The sequence below is a fragment of the Chenopodium quinoa genome, unplaced genomic scaffold (genome assembly GCF_001683475.1).
Source record: "Chenopodium quinoa cultivar QQ74 unplaced genomic scaffold, ASM168347v1, whole genome shotgun sequence".
In the NCBI taxonomy this organism is placed as follows: domain Eukaryota; kingdom Viridiplantae; phylum Streptophyta; class Magnoliopsida; order Caryophyllales; family Amaranthaceae; genus Chenopodium; species Chenopodium quinoa.
Window position 1 is genome coordinate 3152370 of NW_018743331.1, and position 14357 is coordinate 3166726.

At 38.4% G+C, this 14357-nt stretch overlaps 1 long non-coding RNA gene across 5 annotated transcripts; it reads right to left on the reverse strand.

Annotated features, from left to right (window-relative positions):
• Positions 1 to 3983: 3983 nt before the first annotated feature.
• LOC110737763 lies at positions 3984 to 8354 on the reverse strand. Of its 5 annotated transcripts, none has more exons than XR_002514446.1 (4): positions 7805 to 8354; positions 7579 to 7708; positions 5670 to 7094; positions 3984 to 5557 (listed from the first exon to the last, which is right to left on the reverse strand). It is a non-coding gene; the product is annotated as an uncharacterized LOC110737763 (long non-coding RNA). The 5 variants fall into 5 exon arrangements; XR_002514447.1 differs by having other exon boundaries at positions 3985 to 6468; positions 7032 to 7094; positions 7805 to 8336; XR_002514444.1 differs by having other exon boundaries at positions 3985 to 6504; positions 7032 to 7094; positions 7805 to 8336.
• Positions 8355 to 14357: the final 6003 nt, after the last annotated feature.

Sequence of the window (14357 nt, forward strand, 5' to 3'; positions counted from 1 at the left end):
ATGAGTCAATGATAATGAGTTTCTCAAAAGTAGGAACTCAACGGGCACTACATTGTTATTAATTTGCCTTTCTTAGTGCCCATGGCCTCACACAAATGCCACTCTATTTCTTAATATCTTGCCCATGGCCTCACACAAATGCCACTCTATTTCTTAATATCTTCAAATCTCTAGAGCGTTCATCTCAACTTAAACCAGAAAATAAACATTAAGTTATTTTATCTCAGGTAATCGTACAGGGCTAAAGTAAACATTGCCCTCCTACATATCCAATTAGAGACTAGAAACTTCTAACCATAAATAAAGCTAGGTTCTGATCGAGCTTCTTCTACAATAAGACTCCAAGCAAAAGCACACCTGCAACTATCTCAATTAAGAGCTACATAATATTCAAGTCTTAATTGGGTATGTTTCTGGCCCCTGCTTCACTCTGCTAGGCTAGATTAAAGATTAGGCCACTAAATCTTACTCATCAAACATTTTCACAATTCCTAGCTTCGCCCTGTTAGGCTAGATAAATGGCCACTACATGTGGGTCCGCCTCTGCCTGCACCATCACCGAAACCACCCTCCTTCTAGAGCCACATGAGCGCAATACACTTGAATTCCCCACCCGAGCCCTAAACTCCCATCCCTTTTCCTGACCCGAAACCGTCGTAGACTCGAAACCCCTACCCCTGAAACCATTCCCCCACCCCCGGAATTTGTGAATTTGTGTTTTTCCTATAAAATAAAATAAATAAACTACAATTCACAAATTAGCAACCAAAATTGACTCAATTATCAAACTAGACTCCAAAAATTACGTTAAATTCTTCGACTATCTATAACCAATAGTTCAATTATCCAACTTCGAAGAACCCTAAATTGAGTATATACTGACAATTAAATACACGATTAACACTAGATTGTAAAAATTAATATTAGATGATTAAAGAAAAAGAAGCATCTAACCTTAGAGACTGCTTCAATGAAGGAGAGAAAGCTCAAAAGCCCCTTCAATGGAGAATTTCGAGTACGCTTAAATGGAGGAGAGAGAGAGGAAGGAGTACAACGAGAAATAGATAAAGGAGTACAGAGAAAGGAAGGAGTACCGCGGGATTCGTGAAATTTTTATTTTATTTTATTTTTTTTAAACAAAATAATAGGTTATCTTGGGACCCACTATGACTACACGTGAGTTCGCCACTGCTAACATTAAAGGGTTCTGCAATACATTAGCAACCAAATTTGATTTAATTATGAAATAAGGCTGGAAAAATCACATAATTATAGGGATGTTTTATTTAATTATCATATTAGGCTCATAATTTTCTTTTCTAGCAACATAATCGCTGGTTACAATCTTCAACAATCTTAGTAATTAGAAACAATATTCGAACCCTAAACTTACTGCACTGACAATTAAGTTAAATTAGATCAAATATAAACCGTAGATTGTGAAATTGATATGATGATTACAAAAAGAAACAACAACTTACCGCCGCTGCTTCAATGGGGGATACAAGTATTAGAAGGCACCTCAAACGTTGACTGCGCTTCAATGGAGAACTGAAATAGAGAGAAGAGCAAGAGGAGGAGAGGGGTAGGCTTCGTTTATCCTTCAATTTTTGTTTTTTTTTTCTTCTTATATTGACATTTAGGACAATTCAATGGGTTGGAACCCCACCCCAATTATAAATGGGTCAAATCGATCTAGTAAATGAATGGGGCTGATCTTTATAAGGTCCATTATAATTATAATAGATAATGCTTGAGCAAATGCTCGAATTTTTAAGTTATTTGCGAATATAGAATTTTTATAAAATTATTATGAAATACTCCCTCCGTTTCATAATTAGAAGCCTATTTTCCATTTTTCATGGGAATTAAGGAAGTTGGTTACAAATTCATGTGGGGTTAGAGAGAGATAGAGAGAAAGAAAAAAAGTGGTTGAGAATTATTGAAGAGATAGAGAGAGAAAGTGTTGGAAATTGATGTCAAAAGTACAAAAAGAAAAAGAAAAAGTATGACACATCATAAAAAAGAGGGTATTATTGCCAAAAGTACTATCTATAAATAGTAATAGGCTTCTAATTTTGAATACCCAAAAAAAGAAAACAGGCTTCTAATTATGAAACGGAGGGAGTATATAGGAAATTAAGAGAAGGTAAGAGTAATATTAGATGTAGAGAATTACTACTTGCGAGCTATTACTCTTATGTGATTTTTTGTATACATCATACAAATGAATTTGCATGGCTATTTATAGTATGGTAATTTACTATTACATTGTGGGCTACTAACTTAGGCGGTGGCAAGGAGGTTGGCTAAGCTTTAATTACAGAGAAGAAAATGTATGGGCATTTACATTACATGTCCATATTAACCGAATTCTTAACACTCCCCCTTAAATGTCCATACAATAATGGGGTATTAGTTGTCTCATTGAAACCTTGCTAGGTAAAACCCATTGGGATAAAAACCATAGCTAAGGGAAAAGAGTACAACAATATTTGTTATATGCTTTGGTGTACTGCCTCATAAAAACTTTGTCAAGAAAAACCCAATGGATAAAAAATCTAATCGAAGGAAAAAGAGTATAGTGCAGATAATACTCCTTAACGTAGCTTACGAAGACGCTGCATCTCAATCTTGTGGACTAATTATTTAAATCTCTTCGAAGGAAGGGACTTTATAAACAAGTCTGCAAGATTTTCACATGATTGAATTTGTTAGACATTTATCTTCCCTTCCTTCTGCAAATTGTGTGTAAAGAACAATTTCAGGGATAAGTGTATAATCCTATCTCCTTTGATGTATCCTTCGAGTACTTGTGAGATGCATGCAGTATTGTCTTCGTAAATAATGGTTGGATTTTCAGCTACTCCTTTTATCCTACATTCTTCTTGGATGTTGCCAATCATTGATCTTAGACATACACATTCGCGTCCTTCTTCATAAAGGGCGATCAACTCGGCATGATTTGATGATGTTGCGGTCAAAGTTTGCTTTGTTGATTTCCAAGATATTGTAGTGCCACCATAAGTAAACAAATATCCAGATTGTGAGTTGGGATTTTGTGGGTCTGATAGGTTTTAAGTATTTGCATATTCGATGAGAGTGGCATCCTGTCTTAATTGATAGAACAAACCAAGATCTTGCGTTCCTCGTAAGCATCCAAATAAGTGTCTTATTCCTTTCCAATGTCTCTACGTTGGTGAGTTGCTACACCCGGCTAACAAGTTCACAGAAAAAGCTATGTTGGGTCTAGTATTGTTAGCTAAATACATTCAAGCGCCAATTGCACTTAGATATGGTACTTCATGACCAAGAACTTCCTCGTTTTCTTCTTGAGGTCTAAATGGATCATTTTTCATGTTTAAAGATCGAACAACCATCGGGGTGTTTATTGGGTGCGCTTTGTCCATGAAAAAACGTTTTAATACTCTTTTAGTGTAGTTAGCTAGACTGGTGGACAAAAATACCATTACTGAGGTGCTTAATTTGCAACCTAAGACAAGATTTAGTTTGTCCAAGGTCTTTCATCTCAAATTCTTTCATCAAGTATTTTGCAGTTCTTCAAGTTCATTTGGAGTTCTGATAATATTCAAGTCATCAACATAAACTGCAATAATTGCAAATCCTAATTGTGATCTCTTATTGAAAACACAAGGACTGATTTGATTATTTTTGAGACCTTCTTTCATAAGGTATTAACTAAAACGATTATACCACATCCTTCCAAATTGTTTCAATCCATAAAGTGACCTTTTTAATTTTATGGAAAGAGACACTACTACATTTCTGATCTATTGCAACCCCCAAATCCGTTGCATTAGGCGTCAAAATCCGTGGCATTAGGCCTAATGCAACGACCATGCACCGTGGCATCTGCTGGCGTTGCAGTAGGTCTAATGCAACGGCATATGACACCTAATGCCACGGCACCAATGATCCGTGGCAATAGACCAATACCTGTTGCAACGGCATAACTTATCCGTGGCAATAGAGTACTGACTAATAATTATGATGAAATTGATCCTATTGCAACGGATGAAGCTGATTAATACAATGATAGGAGTACGTATCTACTGCAACGGATTGATCATTTTTTTTATTTTTTTTTTGTTGGGATGGGATGATAATATAATATATGTATAATTAGTCAGTACAAATTAAAATATGCTAACAGAAACAAATTAAAGTATCATTTATATATAATAATTATAATGCGAAATACGTACATTATTGCCCTTAAAAGGAAAAGTTACAAAATCAAATTTCACTAATTAAATTAATTGAGAAAACTACAACGACTACAATCTTTGAGAGGCAAGCGACCAACATCAGCAGGTGAACAGCAGCAGTAGAGACCAGCAACACAGCAAGCTGTCCCAACAGCAACAAGCTTAGCAGAACAGCAGCAGCAGCCAGAACCAGGCAGAAAGCAGCACAGCAGCTGACAGAACAAAACAGCAACAGCTGACAGTGCAGAACAGCAGTAGTAAAAGGAACAACAGCAGCAGTAACCAGCCAAAACCAGAACAAGACACAACAGAAACTAGGCAACAAAACCAGAATTTGCAATGTATAAGGGATATTGTAGGGCATATAACACTTTGTAAGATTAATCACTTTTAAGTGCTAAAACTTATTCCAATATCTTATCCTCTCTTCAAATACAAAAAATTACAAATAATAGCCTTCATTTTTATATAAGGCAAGAGACAATGTTGACCACTTACCTTATTTTTGCCTTCTCTTTTAATTACAAATGAATATGAATATAATATGGAACATTGAAAAGAAAGGGACAACCGCACAAGAATAGCTTAGACCAGGACTTAACAAAATTGCATATACAATGGCTTAGCATCACTGTTTTAGCCAGCTGCCACCTAATCTATACTCACATATCACGTCAAGGAAACCATTACAACTAGCTTCATTGCAATAGGAACTATTACCAGATATGCTAAGCTTACCATCAATATTACACAAATTCCCCTGTCCTAATGTAAACCAGAATTACAGAGTAAAAATCTAACACCCTTGATTCCCCAAGTTCTGAAATGCCGTATCCACAAAGACCACAATAAGTTTATTTTACCGCTGATGGATTCTAAGCAATGTCAAAAGTCTTCTAGCATTTTCTTTTCATGCTGTAGCAAAATCTTAAAAACAAAGCTAGTTAAATAACTAAGTAGGGCAAGTACACAAAGGACCAAACATCTCAACACTGATCTGATGCACTTCATCTAAACTCTAAAAGCTACACTCAACTATCTTATAGAAAAAATACGTAATAACTCAAAAGTCACACATGCAAGGTCTCTATGTACTGACAAATAAATTCTGGTGACATAAACCAATTTACAAATTCATATACGGCATAAGAACACTATATAGATAAGTACTACAGTACAAGACACAATCCAACAACCATATACAGAGCTAAACACACATCCTACATCAATGAGCAACACTATCCATAAACACACAATACATTTATACCCTGAAAACTTACTACGTGAATATAAACTCAACCAGCACCTGACTCTCAAGAACTCTAAACCTGCAGACCACTTTAAACAATCAATTTACTTCATTTGAAACCGGAAGTTAATGAAAACCAAACTTCCAGAATAGATACTTTCTAATATAACACAGAAGGGCACTGAACTTACCAAAGAAATCACAAGCAACTTAACTACTTGCCAAAACTAAGCACTCAGATTCTCTGCATACATATATAGAGAAAGAGATATGAGAACACCCAAACCCTATTTTCCCTCAATGTTCCATATATATAATAGTACTATTTTAAACAAAAAAGTAACCAAACAAGTACATTAAGACAATTCATATCACTATACACCTTACACCACAAGTAATCTCAAGTACAAGGCCACTTTTGTAAACCATCATTTTTTTTCATTTTTTAACATGTCCATCAGCATGAATACTTGAAATTTGGAATACAAAATCAAATTTTAAGTAAGTGATATAGAGCCCTTTAAAAAAAATAAGTAAGCAATTCAGAGATAAACAAGAAGATAATCAAGGATTCAAGCAAAAATTATATCAGCCGAAAAGCTTATAAAATGAACTATAATTAGATATGAATTCAGGTAATAAATCAAAATAGTGGGTGGAAAATAAAAAAAATAAGCAATAAGTCAAATTAAACAAAGACCTCAACTGAAAAATGAAAAACAATTCAACAAAATATAGGTTTATTTGTGTGTCACAAATGGGAGAATTACTCTTCCATTTCTTGGAAAGTTCTGAGGCTCCCTTTGTCGTGCTTGAGAGTTAGTAGTTATTCATCAATCATATACCAATCATTGATGTGCTCAGGAAACATTTTACATCATCCTAATTTAAGTTAGTGCTTATCGTTGAACTAATTAGCTCATGAATAATATTGAAAGCTATATACCTGTAAAAGGAGTCAAAAAATCAGTGTAGTCAATTTTCTGCTTCCTGCATACATCTTTCAGAAGTTACTTTACTGCCTCCCTATTCAATCAGAAGTAGAATAGCAAATACTTTAATAGATCTCTAGTTGTTTAAGCTAGATGCTTAAAACGCGAGGATGATCACATAAGAATATGTAAATATTTCTAGGCTCTATATGCTAGCTAACACCTAAACAATATTAATGTAAATCATAATGCCAAATAGAGGGAATTGAGGAAATACAAAGATGATCTGAAGCTCTGTACAATAGAGATCAAGATATATTCTCACCCAAGCGGTACATATTCATGTAGTCCAGACCAGTACATTAATTGTGGATAAGAAAAATCAATAATCAGCAAGTAGGGAAGTCATTAATTTGTAGTTAATTAATTAAAGGGAAACTTTGAACATTCTAATGGCTATATAATCTTTGATAGACTTACACAGATTACAAGATTTTAAATTCATACAACCAAGTTCCAGCATTTCTACTAGTAAACACTTAAGTACGATTAAACATGATTTTAGTAGAATAATAACAATGTAATCATATGAAAGAAATTAGTAATGGGTGTTGAGAGTACCCCGCTGTAACCAATCCCTACAAGCTCAAAAATGCAAGGGAACAAAGGAAACCTGTCAATTACCTGCAAAATATCAAGTTATTCACCTATCTGTTAGTATGTTTTATAGTACAGTTATTCTATATTCCCTAAGAATGCAGTTAATTTTTACACTTTTTTCATGCCTTAGTACAAAATTGACTAAAAAAGCAGTTTCAGTTATAACAAATGGACCATTCTAATAATGTCTTTTTAACACCCTAGTTAGCACTTAGTATCATCCAGTTTGAGTGAAATGTGCAACATCAGTAATCAGTTTACAATCAACATTTAAGCATGTTGGTCTAAGTTATAAATATTCATGGTAACATAATAACTCATATCTCAACATATATTAGTCACCACTCAATCATATAACAAGTCACTGTTTTGATAAATGAGTAGAGACAGAAATGACTCACAGAGATGAGGCCTTTAGTGTATAATTGTCGAAATTGGAACAATAATTGAAAGGGGAGAGAAAGTAGCGAGAAAGAGGTAAAAAGAGAGATAAAGATAGAAGGCTTACTCAAAGATCAGGGCACGAAGCTGGAGTTTGAGCGACGTTAGCTCAGAAACTCTCCACCACCGCCATCAATTACAAATCAAAACTCACCATCGTTGCTCTCCACCACCGCCAACAGTTACAAATCGAAACCCTAGAAATCGAAAAAAAATCAAAATTTTGAACTATAAATTGTGCAAAGGAACCCTAAATTTGAAATTTAAAGAGGAAAGTTTAAAGAAGCTCATACCATGAACACCAATCAAAACCCTAAAAATCGAACCACATCGTCATTATCACTCGCGACCACCATCACCACCGTAACCACCATTGAATGAGGAGGGAGAAGAAAGAGAGAATTTAATTTTGTGAGCGACGGTGGTTGTGGATGTGGTTGCGGCTGCGGCGATGGTTGCCTTCCTCTTCGAATTTTTGAATGATTTTTTCGTGATTTTCACCTCAAAATCGGCCTCAGAATTTTTGTTTACCTTGCTTATTTATGTGAGATGATGATGGGGAAACTGAGAAAGTGGAGAATCGGGGGAGATTGAGAAAATGGAGAATTGGGGGAGAATGGGTACTGTGAGAATGAGGGGAGAAAATGGGTGAGAAAATTAAACAGTGTTTGTTCAAAATTTTGGTGAAAAAATTAGAGGGAATAATGCGTGCTTCAACCAGCTAAATTTTTCATGATACAACACTTCCGTTGCATTAGCTTTCATTTTTGTTAAAATATCTAGGCTATTGCAACGGTTCTTTAGAGCCGTGGCAATAGCTCTACCTCTAAGAGCATTAGTTTTAACTCCGTGGCAATAGCCTACTCTATTGCAACGACAATAAAAATACCGTTGCAATAGGCTATCTATTGCCACGGCATTTGGATAGGGCGTTGCAATAGCTCATTTTTTGGCGTTGTATTTGATCGAAAATGTAGTAGTGAGATTGTCTAGGCTTGTGGTTTTTGGTAATTTTAGTCCGTCAAGGACTTTCATATAAATGTTTGTATCAAGTGACCCATATAAGTATGCGGTCACTACATCCATCAATCGCATATTTAGTCTTTCTAAGACTGTCAAGCTTACCAGAAATCTTAATATAGTTGCATCAACTACGTACAGGAGAATATGTCTCTTCATAATCAATCCCTGGAATTTGAGAAAAACCTTGGGCTACAAGTCTTTCCTTGTATCTAACTATTTCATTTTTCTCATTTTGTTTTTTCACATATATATCCATTTGTATCCAACTGGCTTTACACCTTCTGGCGTGAGGGCTATTTTGCCAAATACTTCTTGTTTTTCAACTAACTTTAACTCTGTTTGCATGCTTCTTTCCATTTCGGCCAATCATGCATGCAACGACATTCTTCCACTGTTCTTGGTTCAATATCATCTTCATCTAATGTCATTTTAATTGCAATGGAATATGCAAATATTTCATTTACGATAACATCATTTCTATTCCAGTGATTCTTGGTAGAAACATAATTCATTGAAATTTCATTATTATCGATGTCATGGTCCTCTTGTTCACTCCCTTTTGGATTTTCATCTTTTTCTTTTTCTTTATTTCATCTATGTCTAGTCTTTCCTGACCTTACATTAGGGGAATATTTTTAACCTCATCGGGTCTTTTCTGTTTTCTTAGTTTAGAATCTTTTGAACCAAGTGGTCTTCCACGCTTCCGGCGTGCTAGAGATTCATTTTCAATGGTCTTATCACCACATGGAATTTCAATACGTGTAGGGGGATTTTCAACTGGTATATGTGATTTTGTCACTTTCTTTGTATCTATGAATGCATTAGGCAACTGATTTGCAACACTTTGTAAACGACAATTTTCTTGACTTCTTGTTCACATATATTTGTTCGTGGATCAAACATTAACAATTGTATTGCATTCCAAATAATTTCTATTTCTTTCTTTCTTAGGTCCACTTTCTCTCCCCCTACGGCCGGGAATACTATTTCATTGGAATGACAGTCGGTAAATCTAGCCGTAAATAAATCACCGGTCATTGGCTCAAGATAATTAATTATGGATGGAGATTTAAACCCAACATAAATTTTCAGCCTTCTTTGTGGACCCATCTTTGTTCGTTGGTGTGGAGTAATAGGAACATACACCGCACAACCAAAGATCTTTAGATGTGAGACACTTGGTTCTCGACCAAAATCTAACTGTAGTGGTGAGAACTTATGATAAGTTATCGATCTCAATCTAATTAGAGATGTTGCATGTATTATGGCATGATCCCAAGAAGACAAAGGCAATTTTGATCTCATTAATAATGGCTTAACAATTAATTGTAGTCTCTTGATTAATGACTTAGCGAGGCCATTTTTTGTATGAACATGAGCTACTGGATGTTCTACAACAATTCGGCCTAGTCCATGTCCTAAGCCCAATGACCTGAAATGATAAAAATACCCCTCCATGATCTAGTACACCATTACTCATTACAAAGTACGAATTTGCCCCTACTTTGTACACTCAAGTACAAGTCTGCCACCTGAAAAGTGTATCTATAAATAGCTCATCATTCATTAATGATAGGGGATTTTTCTAATTCTCTCTCCTTCTCTGTTTACTTTCTCTCTCTAATTACTCTTTCTCTCCCTACTTTCTCTCTCTAGAAAGTACTCTTGCTGACTTAAACATCGCAGGGCTTTCCCGGGTCACACCCTCGGGGCAGCTAACCTTCTCTATTTTGCAGGCCTAGCTCTCAGGTATATAGGCAGAGCTCACAGACATACCTTGGCTAGGCGGAGCTGAAGGACGTTTGGACAAAAGTCAGACTTAAATTCCAGGACAGCTTGATACCCTTACCCTAACATCCCGAGGAGTATTCTGTTTCTAGAAACAGGTGGCGCCGTCTGTGGGGATAACAAACAAAAAGCTACGGTGAATACTAGGCATCCCCGAACATATCAAGATGCAACTAGACAAGCTCTAATCCTCTCAGCTCGTCATTCACATCAATCCCCGATAGTGCGACGGGAGTTAGGTCATCCTAGCAGAGGAATATGCTTCTATCAGTCCCTCGTCATGCCTAGTCGAGAGACATGCATCTATCAACCCCTCTTCATGCCTAGCCGAGGGCTATGCATCTATCAACTCCTCGTCATGCCTATCGAGGAATATGCATCTATCAACCCCTCATCATGCCTAAGCAAGGGCTATGCATCTATCAACTCCTCGGCATGTCTAGCCGAAGGCTATGCTACTATCAATCCCTTGGCATGCCTAGCCGAGGGCTATGCTTCTATCAACCTCTCGGCATGCCTAGCCGAGGGCTATGCTACTATCAACCCCTCGACATGCCTAGCTGAGAGTTATGCTTCTATCAACCCCTCGTCATGCCTAGCCGAGGGCTAAGCATCTATCAACTCCTTGTGATGCTTAGCCGAGGGATATGCATTTATCAACCCCTCCTTATGCCTAGCCGAGGGCTATGCATCTATCAACCCCTCGTAATGTCTAGCCGAGGGCTATGCATCTATCAACTCCTCATCATGCATAGCCGAGGGCTATGCATCTATCAAATCCTCGTCATGCCTAGCCGAGGGATATGCATCTATCGACCCCATGTCATGCCTAGCCGAGGGCTATGCATCTATTAACCCCTCGTCATGCCTAGCCGAGGGCTATGCTTCTACCAACCCCTCGGCATACCTACCCGGGGGCTATGCTATTAGCAACCCCTCGGCATGCCTAGACGAGGGCTATGCTTCTATCAACCTTTCGTCATGCCTAGCCGAGTGTTATGCTTCTATCAACCCCTCGGCATGCCTAGCCGAGGGTTATGTTACTATTAACCCCTCGGCATGCCTAGCCGAGGGTTATGCTACTATCAACCCCTCGGCATGCCTAGCCAAGGGCTATGCTTCTATCAACCCCTCGGCATGCCTAGCCGAGGGCTATGCTTCTCTCAACCTCTCGGCATGCCTAGCCAAGGGCTATGCTTCTATCAACTCCTCGGCATGCCTAGCTGAGGGCTATGCTTCTATCAACTCCTTAGTATGCCTAGCCGAGGGCTATGCTACTATCAACCCTTCGGCATATCTAGCCGAGGGTATGCTTTTATCAACCCCTCGGCATGCCTAACCGAGGGCTAAACTTCTGCCAACCCCTTGGCATGCCTAGCTGAGGGCTATACTAAGATGAAAACACCCCTCTTGAAGATAAACCTTACAAGATCAAGGAGATCACTCACTCGAGGGTCTTTCGCTCACAAGTTTCAAATGGCAAGGCCCTCAGCTCTCCCTCTTTATCAATCGTGAAAGTTTACAAGGTGGAGCCGGCAACTGATATGCTTGGAATGCCGACTTAAGATGAGGTTGTGTCAGAGCAACTTCTCAAATGACAATGATGCCCTAGGGGCAATAAGAGCTGATACTAAGAGATCTTTCTTTTGATAGCGCATCATTTTCATTTTTCGGGTTGGTTACCTACATAGCCGCCTAAAGCTCTAAAAGCTTGGGAATCCATCATCTTCTCAAAAAGCACCGGGCCTCCATACATACAGGACATCCGGGGTCGCTAACTAATGTTACCAATAACAAGTTTGTTTAAATGTTTGGGGCAAGATGCTAGCCTATACTCATTTTTTGAGATAGTGTTCTAGCATATCGCTAAAATAACAAAAGGCTCGTTTAGCCCTCAACCTATCCCAAAAGATGGGACAGCCCAACTTTCATACATCTTTTACTTTGGGGCTCACTTAGCCCTCAGCTCATCCTAAGAAGTTTAGATGGCCTACCTCTCATTCATCTATAACAAGGGGCTCGTTTAACCCTCAACCTATCTCGAGATTTGGGATAACGTACCTCTCCTATAACAATAACATAGGGCTCGTTTAGCCCTCAGCCTATCCTAATGGTTGTAATATCCTCTCATCAATTTTCATCAAGAGGCTTTCTTCAGCCCTTAGTCTATCTCAATGTTGAAAATAGCGTATCGTACATTTATTATTTTTAACTTGGGGCTCGTTTAGCCCTCAGCTTATCTCAAGATTTAAGATAGCATTCTGCTCAACTCTCATATCAACATGGAGCTCATTTGACACTTAACAATCATAATATTTGTGAAAGAAGAGTGCCCGACCCTCACTAAAATGTTACTCGGGGCTTTTAGCCCCTCCAGTACTTCAAAACTATTCATGAAGAATCATTAAGAGGAGTAATCGTAAGCCAACAAAAGAGAAATGTCAAGCGGAGGGACATGAATATATTATAAAGTTAGAATAAAATTCTGATACATAGAAGGTATGATGCCAAGTACAAATCAACATATATAAATACATCACAAGAGAGTTAAATGTTAAAACATCAAGGCCGGAAGATCTCTTCAATACAAGTCGAGCGCACCCCGGGGACAAGTTCCTACAACATCAACAAAATTCTAAAGTTAGAAATAATCATCAAGCTAAGTCGGCATTGCATTCATCATATTTCAATAAGATGATAAACAAAAATCTCTTGGGTTTGTGATCAACTCAAAAGCTAGGCATACCCAAGACTCTCAGGGTCGCTATCCTTGGCTCTGCTATCGACCTGTCCATTTCACCCATCTACCTTGGGTCATTTTTAGCAATATAATGCATGCTGAGCTCTCAGCCAATTGGCTTAGCTCAAGCACGCTCTTGGTAGTTGAAACAAGGCCCTCGGCCTAGAGTGAGCGCTCTTGGTAGTTGAAACAAGGCCCTCGGCCTAGAGTGGGCTTGGCACTCAACCTAGATTAGGCTTGGCCCTCATCATGACAAGCCAAGCCTTCGTCATCTATCATCCTAAAACTGGCCCTCAGCTCCCTTGTTGGCCTATTCAAACATCTCTCAGCTTGGCCTCCCTCCAGCCTCCGCTTGGTCTATTCAATCATTCTCAGCTTGGCCTCCTTTCGTCACGCGGCCTATTTTATCATTCTCAGCTTGGCCTTCCTCCGCTCAGCCTATTCAATGACTCTCTCAGCTTGCCTCTCTTTGCTCGGCCTATCCAATGACTCTATCAGCTTGGCCTTTCTCTGCTCGGCCTATTCTATAACTCTCTCGGCTTGGCCTCTCTCCATTCGGCCTATTGAATCACTCTCTAAGCGAGACATCCCTCCGCTCAGCTTACTCAATCACTCTCTCAACGTCGCCTCCCTCCGCCTGGGGTATAAAGTTCTTGGGGTTATTCTTAAAAGTACCTCGGCCTGGGGTATAAAGTTCTTAAGATCATTCTCAAAAGTACCTCGGCTTGGAATATAAAGTACTTGGTTTAATTCTCAAGATACCTCTGTCTGAGGGTATAAAGCACTTTGTTTATTTCTCAAGGTACCTCCGCCTGGGGGTATAAAGCACTTGGTTTATTTCTCAAGGTACTTTCGCCCGGTGTATAAAAGCTCTTGCCTCTCTCTCCTTTAACACCCAAGCTCTCAGTCTATCCACATAAAAAACAAAGCTCCCTCCGGTCGGCATATCACTCATTTCCTCAGCTCGGCCGTCAACATGACAACCCAGCGCTCAGCACTCCCTCTCTCGCAACAAGGCCCTCGGCCTTGAGGCTTTGCTACACCCTCTCAAAAAATCCGCATCACACCAAGCTCTCGGCTAGGCATGGTGAAAAAAATAAAAAATTTATTCCGGGTTGTTCGAGAAATCCAAAGAAAAAAAATTTTGGTGGGTTAAACAAATTTCTTAGTTGGACAAAATGTCAATCCTACTATCTCTCGGCATCACTCTTAACTCTCATCATCAATAAATAATAAAGCCTAGCCCTCAATGTTATCTGGATCTAAGTCATACAAGTTGTCAGCCCAGCAAAACC